The 21,301-nt window shown below is 41.5% G+C and overlaps 1 protein-coding gene across 1 annotated transcript in view; it reads left to right on the top strand.

Annotated features, from left to right (window-relative positions):
* PCSK2 (proprotein convertase subtilisin/kexin type 2) overlaps nt 1-21,301 on the top strand; it is a 107,937-nt gene that overhangs the window by 21,316 nt on the left and 65,320 nt on the right. The window lies entirely within an intron of this gene.

Raw genomic sequence — 21,301 nt, 5'->3', positions numbered from 1 at the left:
GTGACACACGCTATTTTTTATGAGATTGGGGTGATGATCGAATATGTAGTTATGGCTACGTTTTCTGCTCCCATGCTAGTTTCAAGCTTGGTGACTGCTGTATGCACACACCTCCCAAACAGCCTCATCTTGTATTTTTATTTCACTGCTACAAATACTCTTACATTCTCTGAGATGTATACTCTCTCTAGTAAGACTCAGTGATGCCATAATCTCCAGGACATCTCAGTGCACTCTTGTTGCTGTACTGTGGGGAGGGGCCATCCAGGGTGCATCTCATAATCGTCCTCCATGCATCCTGCTAGTCCATAGGTCATCCAGCCCAGAATACCTCGTGGTGTGAATGGTGGCATTTTTTCTGCAGTCACGCTGCAACTTTTTCTCAGGGAGTAGTGTACACACCAGATGCTAAAAGAGTGTATGCTGTCAAACTTCAGTATTTCTTTTAGAGGCTCTTGCTCATGGTCTGCAAATGGTGTTCTCAGTTTTCAGAATCATAAACCCCTCAGAGAGGAGGGAAAGGCCCCTTTTGCAGAAGGCTACGAGCTGGCACTAGCAAATTCTTTTTTCTTTTCTTCAGAGTTTTTACACCAGTATAATAGTGGGCTGGAGTGGGGCCAGGTAGCACAAAAAGTGTATTTACTGCCCAAAGAAAGTAGATAAGCCTGAGGAATGATATAATGACAGCAAATAGATTATTTTTTAATCCTTCAGTAGGATTTAAACTCTCTGCACTGTGAGCAAAAAAGAGGGGGGAACAATTTTGTTCCAGACAGAATTTTATTGCCATATATTATATGGTATTGAAATACCTATGAAAATGGAAAAATTGAGTAGGAAGAAAAGAAAAATAGGTTAAATAAGATCATAATTGTTGTTGTGACACCAGAACAAGCAAGGTCTGAATTCCCAGCTTAATTTTCCTACTTCTGCAGAAATTTGAAATGATTCTGGGCCCAGGTCCAGCTGGGATGCATATGGTTGGTAGCTCCTGCGGCTGGGAGCCATGTGAGTGAACCACACAGGTTCCAGGTGCTAACTGCCCCATCACTTCATCCTGAGATGCTGAGATGTGAATGCTTGCAGGTTCCCTGGGGCTGCTGCTGGTCTTCTAGTGCTGTAATGTACCTCTTCCTGGCCCCCTTCTCTAAAGCTGGTACCAGGTACAGGTGAGGGGCTATGAGGAAGAGACCCATTCAACCTGCCTTGAATAGGAAATTATCAGGCTTCCCTCGTTTTGTTTACCAAGCAGGGATCAGAAAGTAAACCACTGAGAAACCATCTACAATTAGTGAGTACTAAGCAAATGTCCTGAGAGAGGTGTCTTTCATTTCCCTGAACCACCCAATCTTGTCCAAAGCCATTTCAGAAAAAGCATGCGACTAAGCGAGTACGTTGCAAACTAGTGACTGAGTACAGTCATTGTGCAGGTGACTCTACTGGAAATAAATATTTCTGTGAGCCTCTGAAAATTTTACAAATATCTGTGATATGTGTATGAATCTGTCAACTCTCACTGGAGCCTCGTATTACATGGCTGAGCACTCATGTGCTAATTCCAGACTGGCTCTTGCATTGGCTACCTCTAGACTAGGTGTCTGCAGCGCTATCAGGAACAGCTTAAATGAATATACCTTCTAGTTTGGAGATGTTCTGTTTTGCAGTCATCTGATATTTGTGGTCTCTAGAGTCTTAGTTGGCTTCTGTCACTTGCAATAAAATCTCGTTTTTGCTGTTAATCTCCACTTCTTCCTGGTGCTGCATACCAATGGCTCAGCTCTCCTTGGCTCCCTCTGATCTCAGGGAGTAAAGTCCTGTGTTTAAATAACTAAGAATATCTCCCATGTGAGGAAAAGGATGATCCTGGGTGTATCCTGACCTCATGGGTTACACTGGGGGATGGAAGAGGGGTGGAAGCAACATTTCATTTCCACATGTAACATGATATTTTCTCATCTAGACCTCCTACTTACTCTGTCCTGTTGGGTAGTCCTTGAGCTCTTATGATAGATACCATGTATGTCGGTTGCTTTTTGTAATACAGTTTGAGAGCAATTAAAATCATTACTCTTTTTTCCCTTCTTTCTTTTATACATGGAGTTTGGAGAAGTCATTAAAATTCCTGTCATATTTGCGTATAAGTGGAAACATGAGTTATGTTGACAGTACTTAATTTCAACTCCAAAAATAATTTCTAAATTTAATGGCAGCTTTCTAGACCATTTACATTCAATTTAACTTAGCAACAAATGTCAGCACTGTCATGGTTAATACGTTAATGCATGAAGCCAAGACTAAAATGTTACTGTTGTCAGGCTAGCCAGGAAGCAAACTTCCACCACAGGGCCTTACAAATCTCTTGGGAACCATTATGGTAAATGCTGTAGTTGCTTAGCCCTACCCAAATGTTGTGAGAAAGTGGGCTGCAGTTATTCTGTATACGTTTCACTTTTAAGGAGATTACAATTCCTAGCTAATTTTAATTATTAGTTGAAAAACAGCACAGATGTTCACTCAATTAATTAATGTTCTTTAATCAAGTAAATCCCTTGAGGAGCCATGTCAGTTTTTCAAGAGTCTGGGGAGATAGATAGCAGAGCACTATGCAAACAGGTTACTGCATAATTTTCATGCTTTGCATGTCTTTTAACATGCTCGAAAAAGCTTTGTTCTGTAAAATTCACTCAGTGTTTTTACTAAAATAATTTGGAGATATGCTAAACTTATACAGTGGTTCTGTGATAAACATCATCACTGTCAAGGGGGTGGGAATGGAGCATTATTAAGATGCCTTCCTAGAGATCCAGCAAGAACTGAATCTTTGTTCTGAAGAACAACCTCAGATACAATGGATTTGACATTATTTAATACATTAGTGTGGCTGAAGCCTGCAGCAGTGCTGGCAGCAGGTGAAGGCATATGTAATAGTGTCATATAGTGTGTTGTGCTATTGAACTATTCAAGAAAAAAGTGCAGGTGCATGAAGCACCGTGGCTTTTGCTGTCACTACAGTCCTCCCAGGGATCCTCACTGTCAGGATGGTAAATGCCACAGTGAACTGAACTGCTTCAAATGGAGACTGTTTAGTTATTTAAATTACATTCTCTGAGTTATAGAGAACCTTCCAGGAGAGGTTTGCTGAGAAACAACTCTTTTGCGTCAGTTGCAAATTTCCATGATTTCCAGGGGCACTTGTATTTTGTTATTTTACAGTATGTACCTTTGGTGCCAAATAGATTGTGGGGGTGGGGGTGGGAGAAACATTTTTACATCTTAAAGCTGGAATTTTTAATGAGATAAGACATAGCAGCAAGATATCTAGCATCCTCCATGCAAAATTGCATTTTTGTTTGCCTTTATCTGTTAATTGCTTTAGCTGAAATTTCTCAGACCAAAAGGTCAGCTATTAGGCTTGTTTGCCTTGGGAAACTTCACTTTGCCCTGGAGCTGCAGGCAGGGAGGCAGTGCTTGCCATGATCCCTGGGTGCACGCAGCTGGGAGGAGGAAACTGCGGGGTGACAGCAGGGGCAAGGGCCCTGACGGACCAACATAAAGCCAATGAGGGGCAGAGTAGGGTGGGACCGGACATCATCATGAAGGTGTGGAGAGAATAAGTGGGACAGGCTGGAACAAGAGCCCAGAGTCAGAAAAAACGTTGAGTGATTTGGTCATGGAGCCAGCCCATGAGCTTAGGAGGACGTGGAGAAGCACAGGGGTAGATTGGAGAGACTGGAAACAAGGTGTCCACATTGACATTAAAGCATGCTGCCTCCTGAGTGCAACTTTAGAGCAAGGTGACCTTTTCCAAGGGAGACTTCCCTGCAAGCAAGGGGAAATACAGCTTCTCTAAGAGCAAACTTCGGTTTTAATTATGAGGAACAGTGGTATATGGTATCAACGTGAGTGCTCTGGCAAAGTAAATCAGAAATACAGAGATACTTCATACTGTTTTGTTTGTTGGGTTTCCTGTCTCTGGAAGTACATTAGAGGCAGGATGGGAAGCGGAGGCCTTTCCTGCTCCAACGTACCTAAAAGAAAACCATGGGATTTGCTTCATTTTGATTTTCAAAACTGACTTAGATTCTGGCCTTCTGTGGAGAGACTCAGCTGTTTTATTAATAAAAATGTTTTGAAAAGTGGACAAATAAGTAAAGGAAAGAAAAAATGCGTGGTCGTTAAGTTACGTTTCAGAGCAATACTTTTGTATTTTTGCTGGTTTGGGGTATTTTCTGTTAGTAAATAGTCTTCCACTGAAGAGCAAGAGTTGAAACACAGTTTATTCTCTCAAAGATTATTTTGCTTTCTTTCAAGTTTTAGATAAAACCATTTTCCTCCCACACAGTCTCTCCTGTCAGACACCTGCCAAGGTTAATCCCACTCAAGAAAGAGGCTTTAATATACAGAGAAGAGCTGAGTCCCATTACTGATATCTATATGCAAGTGCATCTCTGTTGGTGTTGGGGGAATAAATATATACATACGTCGGGGGAATGTGAAATGAGAATCTTCCACTGAGAATAAGTGAGTTTGGCACTTAGATGATGACTTCTTTGGAGATAAACATCCCAGTGATGGCAATTGTTATGTTGCAGAAAGGGACTGGAGAGGGAGACTTGGTTGATACCTGTACTGGTACAGGAGTCTGGGGAGGTCAGATGCGCAGCTTCTTCAAGGCGTAGTCTCTAGGTGCCCATGGTTAACAGTACTTCCAAACTGCTTGTGTCATGGGACGAGGGAAGAAAAGGGGGCTGTAAATGGAGAGGATGAAAGCTTTTTATTAAATAAATCAAAATCTTCCATATCCTTCCTTGCCTCAGATCTCTCCCATGCCCCCTTAACATGACTGGCTTGTGGTTGGACTGTTGCAACCTGTGAAGGCAGAAGTGCCCTGTGATGACAGGCAGGGGGTTGCCAAGTGCTGCTGGAGCCAGGTATTTCATCCGTGGTCACCTTTAACAGGGGCAAGGAGGGCCAGTAGCTTGGGAAAACCACTGCTGCTTAACAAGCAGTAGCCCTTAGCAATGGCAGTGCAATGTAAGTCAACTTGCAATGCCCTTTCTGGCAGCATTAATGACAGGCTTGAGATGGGTTAAAGTTGGAGTCTTTTGCCTCACTCCCTTAGATGCAAGTTCAGATCTTCCCCTTTGCAAAAATGAAAATCTTCCTGATAAGATCAGGAGTACCCAGTTTTCCAGCGAGTCGAGTGCAGTGACCTGGGGATGTAGGGAGTAGGAGCCATTGTAGCTTTCCTTGCAGATTTGGTCAGATCTCTGTAATTGTTGTGGAGGCGTAACCTGTTCCTCCAGCCTTCTGGTACTGGAGACAGGCAATTCTGTCCCTGGAACGTAGCAATAGGAGCAATTTACAGGTGGTTTTGTTTTGTTTTTTTTTTAAAATTAAAATGGCTATATTTGGCATCTTTACTCCTGCTCCATGCCCCACATCTTGATTTCTCAGCTTCCTGACCAGTGCTGGTGACTTTTGTTCCCTGATAAGTTTCTGATCAAAGCTTGGAAGGTATCCCAAGATGTTTCTTCCCTCTCAGAAGAAAGCTGGCTCACTCCCAAAAGCGAAGGGGTGGCAATACCAAAGTCCATCCCGTAGGAAAGGGCCAGCACTTGACCTGCGCACTGTTGTAATCCTGTTGTCAACTCTCTTTGCAGGTAGAGGGATTAATTTCCATGCAGTTCACCACAGTAGTGACCCCAGATCTATACGAAACTTTAAACTTCTGTGGGAATAAACGTTGTATAAAGTGAATGTAGTGCCTAAGACTTGCTACCCAGTCTCAAATCTTAAAGGGTCACCTGGCCAGTTCTCTGCCATACAGGGAGGTATGGATGTGTGGGTTAGGATAGAGAGACAGGAGAAAATGGCAGGATAAAAAGCCCTTCATGTTTTTAACTGTTTTATGTAAATTCATGCTGCACGTGGTAGGGGTGACACACTTCCCAGTGAAGCTTATTTAGAGTTTTGCCCTAATATATGCTGTCATGGGGCTGGCATGCTGGTAGGATTATGCCCACAAAAAGTTTGGAGCTGCCATCAATTTTATGGGACTATAGGGCAGCATTACATGAGCATTGGTGTTATCCTTTTGGAAGGAAATGGAACATAAAGTAATAAAAGCTCAGCTTAAGTACCTGTAATAAATATTTAACAGCCAAGGAAAACTCATTAGAGGAAATGTCTTCTTTCCAATACTGAAAAGAAAAGCCAGCCACCCTCAAACCTACACACTGTTGGTTGAAGCTGCATTGCCAGCTTGTCTTCAGTTCTTGCTTGGTGAATGTTTTTGTCGTCAATCATCCTGACAAAATGAAGCATATTGTGCAGAAAACAGGCAGCGTCTTCTGTGAATGGATCCCTGGTTTACCTGTTCGTGGTGTAAGTTGTCTTATGTTTTATCCAGTGTATTTGAGGAAGGGGTTCCAAGAGTCTGTTCTGGATCACAGAGGGAGACCTGTTCTTGTGTTAATAACTTTTTCAGTTGATACCATCTTGAACTATATTTGTTTTGCTTTCCCATACAGCTCAGGGCCCTTTTCAAAGATTTTGTATTTCTAATTCATAATGAAGCCAGTTGGCAAGCACTATAAGAAAAAAATTGATTTTCTTGAGGAAACTCTAGTCAGCTGTGTGTATTAGATCATCTGATAATTGATCTGGTGTATGTCTTATTACTGAGATAATTTAACACTTAAATGAAGCATTTTGCTTTTATGATATTTAGACTGCAGATATTGGTGGATGCTTATTTAAATGTACAGGTTCATGACTGGGGTTATCTGAGAAGATGAAAAGGAAGAAGAAGCAGATTACAGCACAGTGTCAGATGTAAAAAAGTCAGATGCAGTCAGTTCATGGGAAGGGTGAGTTCAGCCTGCACTTCAGACGTGGAAGGAGAATGGATCATACAGCTAGTAGGACAAAGATAAGTAATTGTAGGAAATACACTACTTGTGTTGTATGATCTTTGTAGCTCCAAACAAGGTATCAACAGGGCTGCAAAGAGGAGATTTAGGTGTCTGGTAAATGAGGAAAAAAGTTTTCCCACTACTTTGCCCTCTTGCACTGCTGACAGAAGTAAGGCGGTATGACATTGTGTTTGTGATAATGTCAAAGGAAAGGAGTTGGAAATTCAGTGAAGTAGCAAGTTTGGTTCATGACTCTACTATACACATAGCATGGCTATTGTCACTGCAAATAATGATTGCTAAATTCCCTGTGATTGCTTTTTGAAAAATGAATCTGAGGGAGACTCCTATTTCTTATTGTCTCTGGCCTTTGTAGACTCTATACCTGCTCAGTAAGGGTTGATGGAGATTAACTGCTCACAGAAAGCCCTGTCCACCTACGTTTTGCATACTTGAGCAACAGTGACTCCCAACAGTAAAGCGCTTAGCTGCTCCTTAATTGAGATATCACAATTATTGCATAAGTCAGTTTCTATAATAAGAATAAAAAGAACTCTCTGATATAAAAAATAATGAGGCCTGGAGTCATTAAGATAGTTAAGCTGTCACTTAGGTTGACACAGTAGTCCCCTTCACTGCAGAATATGTTAAGCATATGCTGAAGAACTTCCCAGTTTCTAAGTTTGAATTCCTGGTATTAAGTGTGGCATTTCTGGCTTGTATGTGGACTGTGCATGTATATTGTATTTGTGATGTACATTACAGTTCTAATGTAAAATATCACAACGCTACTGAGTATGGAATATTAAATATTTCAAACAATTTGCTACTGGAGCAAATGCAGTTATATCCAGCAGGATGTAAAAAGTAAGCTGAATTCATCTATTATTTCTATTTGTAACTAGAAAGATGGCTTCAGAGAGAAAAAAAACCCAACAAACCCAATCCATCAACAGCAGTGTTAAAGAATGTTAGAAATCTTATATAGCTGTATTATATGAAAGAGCACCATTAGCTGCACATAATAAAATAACAGACTATCAAAATGACATCAAACTTAAACATACATGTGTCTTTTATGGAAATAGCGTATAACTAAAATTACAGAGTAAGCTAAAACTATTTATATTAGAAAAAAATATACATTAATGTACTGGAAAGTAATAGACTGATAAGTGAAGACAATGCTGTGCAGATTCACATAGAATTTTCCAAAAATAAAAGTACTGACACACTGCAGTCCTGGTGCCACCAGGGGCTGTGGAGTCCACATGGTTAGTGGTTTTAAGACCAGGATAGACAGTGATCATAACTGACTCAGGTGTGGCTGATTCCTCCGCGGGCCCCTGGGATGGTTCAGATGACCTCTTGAAGTTGCTTCCAGTCACGTATTATATAATTCTCATATCGCTGAACGTGATACTTGGGGTAAGGTGGGGTAAGCCAATAAAATGAGCTTTATACCTCAAAAATACTTGTAACCATGTGGAAGTTCAGTAATTTTACAAAAACCTGTTGAGATAGCTGACCACATTCAGCCTGCACCCTGCTACCTGTAAATTGCTGAACTGGCATTAGTTAAGTTTCTGCTTTATTGTTGATGTCTGTTCTCTTGACTGCAATATCGCTCCGCAGTCTCCCTCTGCTTTTTCCTGTCTCCCTCTTGTTTCCTGCCTGATGAATAGAGTCTCTGTTTTATGGAGCAGGCCTTGCCTTTGTTATTTGTCTGTGCAATTTCCAGCCTTGAATCTCAGTAGGGTCTGTTTAATATTATAATAAAAGCAGTGGCAGTGGTGAGAATATATGGTTTATGGTTTTTGGTTAGTAGGATGTTGAGAAGAATGGACGGTGTGAGCCAGTGACTTTGGATTAACATTGAACCTAGTGTGCTGCACAAGTTTGCTTTGGTTTTGAATAAGAAATGCAGTGCTTTGATGTGCTGAGCTAACAGTCACTGAAGGTCGTGAATATCTTGGCATTCACTGGATCAGGAATCCATGGACGTAATGTTGGTGATAATCATTCCTTTCTCCCTTGGGAAACTCAAGCCAGCTGCAGCCTGCATTGGTGAGATGAAGGAAAGCCTTCTCTGGGCTGTCATCTGGACCCATGTGGTGACCCTTTCCCTTCCTCCTTCCAGTTCAGGATAGCTGGGGTTGACTTGGAAGAGTCAGTCATAGCCTGGGAGCACTTGTGCTTGATGATGGCAAAATATGTGGGGGTTCAAAAGTGCTCTCCCCTTCCAAGTTACCAACATTAGAGCTATGATAGAAGCCAGGCTGCTGTGTGTAAGCCCACCTTCAGGGTTAACTTCACTTTCAGTTTAGAAACCATGGGTATTCAGCTATACTTTCTTGTTTTCAATACGAATAAATTGTATGCTAGAGAAACTTCCTCAGGCACAACGCAAGACATTTTGGGGTCTGTTTCCTTTTGGCAAATCTCTAAGCCTTACAGAAAATTTGGAGACTGGAAAACTGCCCTTGTGTTAAACCCTTTTGAAAGATTGGAAATATATTGGTTGACATATACTTTGGGAAGAATATAGAATTAGTTAAAATATTGTACCTGATAGTATACGATGCCGGTGTATTTTAGACTATGACATGGTAGATTTAGAATGAAACAACATAGATTTATAGCAGTTTATTTCTATTCTTTCTTGACTTCAGAAAATCAGCTGTTAAAACAGTGACTATGTTTTTTGTGTGTACAGTTAGATGACCAGAACCATTTACTGTATATGACATTGGCAATAAATAAAAGGCGGTGCAGCTGACAGTATACACTTAAATCAATAACAACAGAAGACTGGAGCATTTTTTGGTGTAGTTTTCTGGGGTATCTGAGCATGCTGTGCCAGGGCTTGCGCCAGAGGGCTGTGACGTTACAAAACACCACCTTTCTACTAGAGACTCAAGCTAAAAGAATCGAGATAATGGCATATGTTACTATATCATACAATAAACGTATTGTGTAGTGCATCTACTCATGCCATTTGACATAGTTTACTGTTGTTTAAAATTTGACGAGTGTTTTCTTTGTCAACAGCATTTTGGTCTATGGGTTTATTGCAATCTGTTCCAAAACACTGTTGCTACAAGCATTCTGTGTTTCAGGATCTTCGATGTGCATATGCAATATCTTAAGTGTAATATTAAGTTTTTTAGCCACCAACTCAACAGCCCAGAAGCCAACAAGGAGTTATAAATACATCTTTTAAATCATTGCTTGTATGCGTGATGTGTTCCATGAATACAAAAAGGGGTTTACAAAGGTCAGAGAAAGTTGATTGCAGTATTTGGAGATACAATGGAAATGAATTAAAGGTTTAAATTTAAATTATTTCTGAATAGTTTTCTGCAGTGGTTATTTGATACTGCATTGAAACATGGCTTTGCAGCAAAATGGGTACCTCTAACAGCTGCGAATAGCCAATAGTAATTAAAATGCTAATATGTAAGTCATGGGTGGCTGAAGTTGAATAATGCTTCTTGGCCTTGTAAACTTCCATACTGAGGGGGAGAACAGGGTTGAGTAGAATAAAACATTGTGGAAAGACTAAGAAATACCTTAACATCTTCATGGTACATATTTTTCCTAATTAGTTATATAGTATCAGTTCCATACAATCATAAATGGACTCTGGTCAGTATTACAGTTTTGCTTATGTGAAGTGATAGCTGAATGGCCACATTTCTGTGACGATAACAGCTTTATGTTTTATACTGATAGCCATCTACTGTGTGAGTGCTGAAAAGAAATGTGCTCTTATTATGTGTACAGATTTAGTATTTCATAAATGTAAATAGTCCATCTCCATTCATTTTATCTTTATTGATTCCGAGCATTATTCTTTCCTACAGAGGAATACACAGTAAGGGATCTATGAGCCTTGCAAAGGTGAAGTCTTCACGGAAGAACCGGAATTGCCAGATCTAATTATTATTTTTATACTCCTGGTCTCACAGCAGTATCACTAAGCTAATTACTGCTGGGCTCTAGGTTATGTAACACTGCAGTCCTATGTTCAACATAATAGCAGGTTCTCTTCTTCCTCACCACATCCGCACACTCTCTCCTGTTCCTTTTCTTTGGAGGAAGTCCAGATGCATTGGCTGTATCCTCATCAAGAACGTGAAAAATAAAATAAGCTCCTGGGGTGAGGAGATGCCCTGTATTTTGTCTTGGAGTCTGAGCCTGAGTGATTGATTACATTTGTTCCCATCTAACTTGGCTTTGTCATTTGGCAAATATGATAAACTCAATACTGACCCCGTCTTCTGTGTTAGGCTGCTGATTTCCCTGGCGCTCAGCCAGCCTTCCCCCTACAGAGCTACTGCATCACTTTTGTCCAACCTGTGGTTCCACCAGAGCCAGCACTATTGTGCCTGGAGCCATTTTCACCTGGTGAAACAAGGGGCTCAAGGAGCTGGCAGCTCTAGCTGGCAGCTGCTATCCCAGCCCCTCTGCTCTATGGAAAAGCCGTGTTCTAGTCAGTGTCTGCACAGTGTCTTAAAAATGCGAGATAACTTTTATAAACCTTACAGGTACCATTATAACTGCTGTTTTTTCCAACTCGGAACAAACTGAAATCTTCTTGTAATAGCCTGCCTCACACGTTTTATGGATCTAATACCATGGGGCAACAAGCAATCTCTGGCAGAGTTTGGACACAAATGCTGGTCCTCTTAGGCCAGGAGCTACTGCCATAATTGAACAGTGCTTGCTTTATTTTCTTTTCTCAACTGTGATGCTCTCCTGGGAAAATATTCATTGGAATCCATTTTGTTTGTTTTGGAACATGAGCTTTTCTTGGAATAATTCCCTTGATAGCTATAGGAAGAGGATTTCTGTTTGGACTATTTATTTTCTGAAAAGACGAAGGGAAACCTACATGTTAAACTTTTATTTCCTTGTTTCCAGATCTAACCATATTCATATCTCATAAATCTCAGGCATCCTTCCCCAAGTTGTGCAGGGCATGTTATAAGAAAAGCTTATGAAAATTTTTCTATCAGACAGTCAACTAACTAAAATGATTATTTTCCTAAAGAAAAAAATGATTTTTAAGACTTCAACTAATGTTATTTTTGATAGTGCAATCGCAAAGTAACATAAAGAGAATTGACATTTTCATATTTGAAATACCGAATCAGGGCAAAAATATTTTATTGCACCAAATTATTTAGCAAAAAATAAGTTTAATTTTGTTTCAGTGTTCCGTGTTGGAACCTTCGTAAGATTTTGTTTCATGCTTGTTTCTGACTGTTTTCTTCAGTTTCATTATTTCTTTTCCAAATGAACATCCTATTTCCAGACATCCATAGGTCTGACTCCAGTTTCCACAATGTGAAAAGCACATTTCATGCAAGGAAAAATAAGCTAGTGGGAGACAGCCTCTGAAACAAGCATCTGATTTTCAGCCAGGACTACAGCCTTCTCTGCTCATAGAAATGGGTAACTTGCTGCTCACTTCACTGCTCTTAATTGAACCTAAATGGCTAAGAACAAACTTAAAGGTAGCAGTGCCACTGTGAGGGCTAGAGCTTCTCGCAGCTGTGTAAACCTCTTGCTCTCTGATGCCAGTTACCTCTAGCAAACTTCCACTGAGTCTTTGATCCATAGCCCTTTTGAAAAATTAAAGCACAGGGGCTTGGCACGAGCTAACTGTTTCTGTTGCTAATTCAGTGAACAATGACAATTTGCTGAACATCTGCATCAAAAGTTTTTTTTAGTCCTGTTTGGATGTTAGTCTAGGAAGCCATTGTTATGCAAAACTGCCTGAAGAGTTTATCACAAACAAATCCAGGGGAGCTCAACTCACCCGGCCTTTTCTAAAAACGTCTAAAGAGATTGAGATTTCCCTCAGTCAGAGCATACTTAGTGGCTTCTTAAACCCTGTTCTGAGGAGGTGATGGGAGCTGAGTGATGCAGTCCTCCAGAGGAGGAAGCATTTTTTACTCATAGGCTATAATTCACTGAAAACCAAAAAAACCCCAGTAGTTAACTCGAGAGGTACAGAAGATGAGGTATGAATTATTTTTTTTTTAACTTCCAGGAAACCATTTGGAGAAAAACCTGGAAAAGGGGATGTAAATCGTTGGGTTTGGTTAGTTATCTCTAAGGAAGAAAACTTCTTCTGCAGTGAGCAACTTGTCATAGCAAAAAAATGTTTTTGTTTATTTCAGAGTTGCCGTATGTAGTGTCAGTAGAATTTGGAGTTTAATTATGAAATGTTTTCACTTTCATGTGTCAGTGAGGTTTGGAAGAAAGTTTGAGTTTATGAAAGAAATGCAAATTCCAGATTGAGATTGGAAGGTATGAAAAAGGACATTGCTTTTAGGAGTATGAGTCAAACTGACGTCTGCTGGTGTCTTGCCATTCACTGTGAAATACTGAACATTTTTGCATAGAGAAAGGACGTATTTCTGTAAAGACAGCTGTTTACCTGAGAATGCTGTTTGTCAGAAAAATCTACCCATTGTGGTTTTCTTATTAGCACTGTACTTGAGAAGTGTGTGCAAGGTGAATTACCTACCTGACTTGCAAACAATGAATAATTCAGTGTAAGCTAGAAAGTCAAATAAATCTTCCCAGATACTTTCTGTCTGCCTACAAAATAGACGACAGTGAGAAAGGGACTGCTTTGGTGATTTAATACTTGTAGATCTCCCACTGAAATGGCTGTCTGTGCATCTGAAATAATTTGTGGTCTTTTACAGTATTTAATGAAATAATCTTTAACTACAGGTTTCAAAGCATGTTTCAAATATGGATTATGCCCATTTCACAAATGCTGGAAATAAATTGAGGGGCACTTCAAATTTTCCAAAAGGTCGTACAGCGAAGCAGAGCAAAAGTAGGAGTAGATTCCAGATGCCTGATCTACTGTTCTGGAAGGAGGAAAAAAAAAAAAAAGGTTGGATTACAGCCATTTGTGGTCTTTACAGCACCTCGGCAATAAGAAAACTGAGACGAGAACAGTGGGGAAAAAATAAAAACCAAGAGATTAGCGCAGATCCTCTGAGGCCCAAAAGACTTAGACAAAGGACAGTAACCTTAAACTGTAATTACTGTTGTCATTTAGTGTTTCCACATGCATGATCTGGAGGCTCAGGGGAAATTACTGTCCTAGAGGCTATCTAAGCATAAAATAATAACGGAATTGTATGGAGGCATTTGTCCCTGGGTATAATCCAGTACTAGCGGTCCTGCCTCTGCTCCTGTCCTTGGTTCCCCGTGGCTCATTCCAGCTTTTCCCAGGACAGCAGCAGCAGATGGAGAAGACACATTTACCTCTCTAGCATTAATAGAGATTTGAGTGAGGGGTCTTTGTGCTCAGGAGACTGTAACCTAAGTAACATTTTTTCATTTACTGTTTCATTCTTTGCTGTCCAGTAAGCAAATATTTTTTTGCAAAAACTATGCACAAGTTATTTAACTGAATATGTTGCAGTTTATATATGTAAAATATACAGATGCAGCTTTTCCCAGAAGGTAAAATCCAATACACCCCTGCCTTGGCATTTTCAGATGGAAAGAAGCAGCAAGACAGGGAATTGTGGTTTTGTGCTACTTTAGACCTACTTTAAACTGTGCTACTGACCCCAAATGCGTGTTCATCAGCTGGGGGGAAGGTATGGTTTCTCAGAGATCTATCAGTGATTTCTTAGCAATTAGGATTGTGTAGGTGTCACATGGCTTTTATTATAATATTTGCTCATGGAAATTCGAGCTCTCTTGGGTCTCTGCAGGTAGGAAGCTGACATTTAGCTCCTTTCATTTCTGCCCCAACTGCCAGGAGCATCAGTAGAACACGAGGACAAGGCACCTTCTTAGCTCTGATCCCAAACTGCAGCACTGCCTCCAGGCTGAGGTGCTGTCATCTTTGAGTGCATTACCCTCAGATGGAGATGTGGAATGAAACTATAAATAGTTTTTTTCCCCTTTGTGAGGTGATTTGAAACCTCTTTTAATATGTTTTGCCTGATTGAAAGAGCAGCTATCTACCCACACTGACTAGAGGAACTAGTGATTTTGATGACAGACATGATGAATGATTTCCTTGAGATTTATGTGGGTTTTTGTCAGGTCCTGAGTTAAATTGAGAGGGGACATATGAGGGGGGAATGGGAGAGAACTTTTCTCTGTTCTTCCTGTATTTTTTGTTGTGAAGGTTGACAACAGGAAAGGGATTTTTTTTTCTTTTCAGCTGTGTTTTCCATAAGGACCTTGGATAAGCTTTTACTGGACAGCACAGTAGCTTTCCAGGACTCTGTTTTTGTTACAGATCTCAAGGATAAACAAACAAAATAACCATTTGCTTCCTTTGTCCCTGACCAAACCATGACCTCAGTTACACACTCACGTAATGTACAAGGAGCTTGTGCTTTCTTCCTCTCTAAACATTTCCTGCTTTATGAGTTATGATAAAGGGAAGAAAAAAATCCCCTGGACAGTTTTCATCGCCTCTAGGCACCTGTGGAGGAAGAGGGTACCTGGCTTAAATAGGAGGGAGGAGAAGCATGTGAAGGAGCAACACATGCCTCAGGTGGGATCACACTGGGATTTTTGCAGTATTTCTGTACAGTTGGTCAGAAGTGCTTATGCTGACCCCTCCATAAGCTCCATGATAGAAATGCTGGAGACGAGCCACCACTTACAAGGTGCACCAGCAGTGCATCTACATTAGGAGTTCTCCAGGTCATGTCCATCTGGCGTTGCTGCTTGAAGAGCCTGAACATACTAATTCACAAGGCTCTGCATGCTGCTCCGGCTTCATAGTATGCACCTCCTCTGGGCATCCCTGCTTACTCATTCCCCCTCAGTATCTCAGCATCTTCTCCTCACCAGTGGTTTGCATATTCTGATTTGGTTACTTCTTTGGAAACCGGCATTCTCCCCGGAACCAAATAATAATAATTTGTCCTCGCAAGTTCAGCCTAGCAAGTTTGAACTTGAGTTCAACCAGGGGGAGGCTTTTAACAGTTTTTCTGCTCACAGGGATGGTGTTAAACACAAAAGAGAGATATTTCTCCAATTTGCAGCAGTGAAAATCTGAAGTAATTTCACTGAAATTAATGGAGTGAGTCTGTATTTACCCTTGAGCAAGAGGAGGTGGAACCTGGGTCTTTGCATTTCTGGAGAATTGAATCTCAGCCAAGAAGCTGATACCAAATGTACAGTTATTCCACTGTGGTCATTTCACCTGATGTTTTTCTCAGTGGTGTTCCTGAATTTAGGTGTTCCTACCTCCTCTGTCCTCACTGTTTGTTCCTCTGATACCATTCTCACTTTCTTTGTTGCAGGCATAGCTGGTGTTGGCATAGGGAATAGGACTGCATTTAAAAAACTTACTCTAAGCTAGAGCATTTCCCGGATCTCCTTTGCAGTTCAGTCCAGGGTGGCATGTGGCGAGATGAAACAAGAGGGAATAACTTAAGGTGGGTTGGCCCTTCCTGAAAGGGAAGCGAGGAATGATGAGGGGCCCTACCCAGTAGAGACGATGGTAATTTTCAATCCTTTTCAGGGACCTCAGGGGATTTTTTTCAATTTTTTGTTCAGGTTTCCCCATTTTGCAGATACTGTTGTTACCCTCATTCTCATAAAATGACATTTTGAGCCAAGACTTTGGTAGTTTCATCCCTTATATAATTCCGCTGTACCTTTGGCAGCGCTTCATTGTTCATCATTTTCCTTTTATGATGGTCATTCATAGGTATAGCACACCTTGCTCTTAAAGGAAAGGCCCAGAACAAAGAACATGACCTCTGATGTCATTGCATTGTCAACGGCTTGCCAAGTCCATAATTCTGTCATTTAGTACTGGATGTTTTATACTTCTTCAGATTGCAGTGGCGCAAGACACGTGGGACTTCATATCCCAATGTAGGCATCTATTCAAACTGCCATAAAGTCAGTCCTCCAGCTGTAGTGGTTTATTTCCCCAGATGTCCCTTTTGTTACTCTGTGAAATACTGGTAGTCTCAAGCCACTTCTTCAGTGCTTGCTGTAACACAGGTTAATCCTGGCTTTTTGGAAATATGAAGAGCCCCTAAATGTGCGTGCAGCAGGCACTGTTAGTATTAACCAGAGATTCATCACTTTTCATACCAAAGAAATGTAATTTCACAAGGGAAGCTTTTCTGTTAAATTTTTATTCTGTGGAAACCATAACATGAATTGGATCTCAAAGTTTGGACACAAAGAGCGATTTCCATAGAATTTGCATGCATCATTTTTGATTGCCTGCTGTGTGAAGCCTGAGCAAATGATTTTTTTCCATGATTTGCTAGACATTTGTCTCAATGGAAATAAACTAGGAAGAGCAAGAAGTATATAAATGAGGACAGCGGTTTACAGGAGTGTGTTGAAATCTTCGGTGATAAGCAAAAGCGTATTTAGGGTTTAGTCTTTCTCGTTCCCTTGGGCTACAGGGAATGAATGTGAATAGAGAGGTCCCTATTAATATTAATTAAAGTTATGTATGTGCACTGGGAGGAAAATATACGCCAAAGTCTAATTATTTTATGCTAATAACTGAACTGAAAAGATACTCCCTTGTTCCTGGCCAAAAAAACAGCAATAGTTCAAAGAATTTGCAGCAGGATGATCATTTTATCACTTCATGTAAACCAGCCTGTGCTCTGACCCGGTGGGGACAAGGGAAAATTCTGGCACCAAAATCCCTCTCAGTCCACATGCAACTGCAATTAATAATGAGTTTTGTAGTCTTTGGGGGCCACTTTTCATTGCTTTAGGCAGTGGATAGAGGGGCTTGTTACAAATTGGAACCAGTTGGATGTCCTGTTCCCTTGAAATCAAGGCAGAAACTCCTTTGTTTCTAAGATTTTTGAAAATAATTTTAATTGTGCAGATGTACTTTGGAGAGAGGCTTGGTCAACAGCCAGCAGGACATGGGCAGGGATGCAAAAAGCCTGTCCGCTAAGGGGGTTGTTGAGAAAAACCCGTAAAGAATATTCTGACCACACTTCTGTGCCCTCTGCCCTGTTTCCGTGACAAGCTGTCGCGTCCCAAAGTTCGAGCGACTCAGGTTCGTAGATTTCCTTTGTCAGAATTAAGGTGAAATGACACCAGGGGAGTTCAAACAACAATCAACAATTATTCAACCTAGCTAACTTTGTCCAAGTACACATGAACTTGTTAATGTGAACCTTGCAACATGTCATTAAGCCGCTGTTTGAGAAGAGGAGGGAAGTATAGAAAAAGAAATGGAAGAAGAAACATGAAATGTATCAGAAGGAGAGCCCTCCTGTTGAGTCACAAGGTTCAGAGCAGACCCCCTTGCTTTCTGGACTCCTTCTCAAAGAGGAGCTCAGGGGCGGCTAGATCCACTCCTAGTCTCAGACTTGGTCAACGGTTTATGTTTCAAAGGATGAGGTGTAGGGACTGTGGAGAAGAGAGAAGGAAAAGAGGGAGAGAGAGAATGAGAGAAAGAAAGAAAGAGAGGAGAGAAGGGTTTCACCAGTCCTGGGTCCAGCGTTGGTCCAGCCAGCATAGAGATCCAGTTCTGGAGGGTGCGCGCCGAGGACTCGTTCTCCCTTCTTTTATAGTGTGTTAGTCGATGGTCTCGACATCCGCAGTCCCATTCCTGGGGTTCTCTGGAATCAGTCAGTGAGCTTTTGGGGGGGTTGTTCATTGCAAAGTTGCCACTCTTTTTCTGCTGGCATGACCGCTTAAGATAGAAGCACAGTCCCATCCTCTGTGGGGCCTCCTTCTCCAGGCGCTGCTGTGCTCCTTCTCCTGGTCACTGAAGATAAGGACTTGTGGCTTTGGAGAAGCGCGGTCCCACCCTCCGGGGGGCCCTCTCCTTCGGCCACATTGTCCTGTTCGCAAAACTCCAGCGTTTTCACAGAGGCTGTTTTCCTCACCAAAGTTCTTCAATGAATGTTTGAGACATTGACTATAATTTGTCAGACCGTCACACAAGCTTGGGATAAACTCTGAGCGTATTAATACTTGTCTCAGTTTCACAGGTTTTTCCTTCCCTGTTAATTCTCTGTGTTCTGTTACGCTGGGGCCAGCCCTGTGCCCCAGCATGGTGTGTCTTCCCCGCTTTGTTGACCCCACTACTGCTCTGTGTTAGGTCTCCTGCCTACAGTCTCATGCTAGATGTGATCCCTTTGCCAAATTGCTCATGTCCTGTTGACTTTCTTGTCAAGAAAAGAGCTGTAGACTTTGCCTGGGGGAACGTGGGTTCAATATGCTTCTCAAGCCGGGCACTAGGCAGTTCATGAATTCAGGGGAAGAAGGGTGGTCTTCTGCCACTTGATGGCAGCCAGATTCTGGGATGAGGTAGAAAAAGTGCCCTGATGTAGATATCTATCTGCCTTGGCCGTGCTCTCTGCCACGGTGCTGGGCACCAGTGAGCTCTGCAGGCTCCAAGGCAGTAATTGGAGGAGAACATTTGAATATTAAAAGAAAGGATTCTGATGTACAGCATGTCTTCACAAGAATCAAGGTCAGTCCTTTGAAAGTATCAAGTTAAAAACTCATTTGGGTAAAGGCCAGAACAATAGGACATCGGCCATTTCTTTCCTTTTTGCAAACCAATCTCTTATTTCCCTGCTTTTCCTACCTTTCCTCTTGATAAGAAATTGTTCTCTAGAAACGGTTCTGTTTTGATGCTTCCTCTGTGGCAGATGGCCTGTCTCTGGCAGCCATACGCCGCTAACTCAATGCTGTACAGCAGTGATACATAAACCTCTGCTGATTTTATTAATGTGCTTTGTGATGGGGATCCATAAACCTCTGAATCTAAGAGCTGAAGAAGCACAATTGCAACCTTTACAGTATACATACAGCCCAATCGATACAAATTGTCAGTTGCTTCCTACTGGGCTGGGAAAGGCATATATGGGAGCAAGCTCCATTGTCTTTTCTGTCCAGCGTATTTATGGTAATAGAATAAAGAAGTAGCTGTGCTATAAACAACTACTCTGCTGTTGGGTGCATGAGCAGATACGTTAATGTGAGCAGCAGCATAATTGTGGTTTTCCTTCTGTCATAGGATTGGCTTCTGTTTTGTGTCTGGCTTCCAGTTATGAAATTTCCTGAGAGAAGATGTTGTACAGCCCATGTAATTCCCACCAGGCAGCACTTTAGAAAGATCAGTGGTTTGCAATTCTATCTCTCATCTCCACTGAGATAGCATCAGAGCTCTGTAGATGTTAAAAATGGACAAGAAAGGCTCACTAATACATCGCTACTGCTCATGCAAACCTTGAAGTTTAAGTATTACAGGTTTGAAATATTAGAATAAGCTTAGACTTTTTGGCAGTTGTTGCTGTATCACTCGAGGCAGGCAGCTTTGTAAAAACAGGCTTTGGTTTTTATTAAAGCTAAATGGGCCTTCTGCAGATGTCATTACCACCTGGTTGGGGAGGTGTTGACAGCACTGGCAGTAATCAGTGCTGGCAACCTGCCTGCATGGTGCAGTGGGGACCTGAGTCAGAACAGAGACCGCAGGAGATGTCGCAAGAAAAGTAGCCATTTGTGATGGCCTCTCCTGTATGCACAGAGGTGCTCCCTTCCACATTAACAGAGATGCCTCTTCAGGAGATATTGTCCCCAAATTCAAACAGCTTCATTTGCTCACAGAGCAGAAGAATGAGGGAAAGGAAAAATTGTTTTGAACAATGACAGTGCAGAATAGGTCACAAAAGAGAAGGATTGTATTCTGTAGGGCACTCACAGGGCTGCAGCCAGGAAGAAGAAATCAAAAGGCACTTGTGCCCTTTCTGAACCCAGGTTTGGGAAAACCTGGATTCTACATGATGGAGCCAACCTTTTCTTCACTGTCACCCCATGAGTCCAGGTTTTGAGGACCCACAGCTAGTTTTAAGTAACTGTTTTAATTCAGACTTTCTTAAATGAATTTAAATCAAATTGATTTTCAGCTTGGACAACGGCACTGACGTTACTCTGCCTTCCTTCCCTCCTAGTGCCATGATACCATTTTTATTCTGGGAAGTTGCTCTTCAGAGATTCTGGCAAAGCTTTTGTATGAAAATTTTTCACTGCCACTGGATCCAGTGGGCTCCATCTGCTTGGAAGGGCCATAAACAGCAGAGGAAGCTGAAGTAAACTTTTACTCTAAGCCCCACTGCATGAGAGAGGAACCTCAAACAGCTCCTACTGCTGTTACCATGACTGAACACTGTCACTGGGCTTGGGGGCAGCTGTATAAAAATGTTTGGTTTTTAGACTTAGAAGCTGTTTAGAAAAGGAGTACACATGGAAAGCAAAATAAATCACCTAAAGGATGGGGCAACATGCAGTTCTTCAATGAGTGTGACATTATGGCATATTCGCAGTTAACGTGGGAAGGGGATAATCTGTGCCAGTAATTCCATGAGAGA

The sequence above is a fragment of the Haliaeetus leucocephalus genome, unplaced genomic scaffold (assembly GCF_000737465.1).
Source record: "Haliaeetus leucocephalus isolate CR32 unplaced genomic scaffold, Haliaeetus_leucocephalus-4.0 Scaffold450, whole genome shotgun sequence".
Classification (NCBI taxonomy): domain Eukaryota; kingdom Metazoa; phylum Chordata; class Aves; order Accipitriformes; family Accipitridae; genus Haliaeetus; species Haliaeetus leucocephalus.
Note: the sequence above shows the minus strand (reverse complement) of the source record. Positions and strands in the feature narration are given on the sequence as shown.